Here is a 1,232-nt window from a genome sequence, read left to right on the forward strand (position 1 = left end):
AAAAAAAAAAAAAAAAAAAAAAAAAAAAAAAAAAAAAAAAAAAAAAGAATAATATATATGACCAAGTTGGGATTTCAGGAATGCAACGTTGGCTTCACATGTGAAAGTTAATCAAGGTAAAATGATCATGTATCAATGCTAAACCATATTAGAAAAAATAAATGCTGAAGAATCAATCCTGAAGAAATAGTCTGAAATATAGAGAATCAAGAAAATGTATAAAAACTGCCTTTAACAGTAGACAAAATAAACTCTATATATTTGTGATTGCTTTTTCAAAAATCAATGTACTGATCAACTCTTATTTTCTGTAGCAAAAAACACCATGTCAACACTGATGTGACTGTCTTATATCATGTATCACAGTCAAGACTGATGTGAGTTGCCATCCTGCTGATTTACTATAAAGATAACTTGTACAATTTGGACCAGTTTTAATGTCAGGCCCTACTCCTAGCTATTTCAATTCATTAAATCCAAAGGGATCCAGGTACCTATATTTTAAAAAAAGCTCCAAAGAGAATTTTAATGAATAATCCCAGTGGAGAACCTCTGATACAGAATCTATATTACTGAAACCATAAGAAAGGGTCCTGAGACTCTAGGTGTTTGCAGTGAAAACAAAATCCGGCAAACTAACTTGTTGATGAGGGATCACACTTAACTGTATTTTCAGTACTGGTTTTTATTTCTTGGCTAGGTCCTGATTGACATCAGTGGTTCTCAATCCTGGCTCCTGGGAAGCTTTTAAAAAAATATGAAGGCCTGGGGCCCATCTCCAGAGACTCTGATTTAACTGACCTGAGGTAGGCCTGGGTGCTTTTAAAAAACCCCCCAGGTGATTCTACATGAATGAAATTAGGTAATTTTGCTTTCAAAGGCACTTTCATGATTATAAGCTTGAACAGCAAGTAGTATATGACATTGTTAGACAAGAGCTACACAGTTAAAACTGGCAAGCCTTGACTATATACTCCTTCCTCACTTTCCTAGGCATTAAAGGTACTCAGTTTGGCCTTAATTTGCACTTATTTATATATGTTGCTTATAAAAGATGGACAAATGTGGTAGTGTGTGTTGTGTTTTATGTTTTCAATTATAGCATTAAAAATTCAAGAAGCAGCACTCTGTTTTCAGTTTTTTCCCCATCTTTTCAAGTGGTTAATCAAGAGCTCTGGATAAAAAGAGAGGTAGAGTTACTACCTTAACTTTTTTTTTTTTTTTTTTTTGGT

The 1,232-nt window shown here is 33.4% G+C and overlaps 1 protein-coding gene across 2 annotated transcripts in view; it reads right to left on the bottom strand.

Moving 5' to 3' along the window:
• Positions 1–1,232, bottom strand: part of UBR2 (ubiquitin protein ligase E3 component n-recognin 2) — a 130,557-nt gene that overhangs the window by 25,367 nt on the left and 103,958 nt on the right. The window lies entirely within an intron of this gene.

The sequence above is a fragment of the Galeopterus variegatus genome, unplaced genomic scaffold (genome assembly GCF_000696425.1).
Source record: "Galeopterus variegatus unplaced genomic scaffold, G_variegatus-3.0.2 Scaffold887, whole genome shotgun sequence".
NCBI classification, from domain to species: Eukaryota; Metazoa; Chordata; class Mammalia; order Dermoptera; family Cynocephalidae; genus Galeopterus; species Galeopterus variegatus.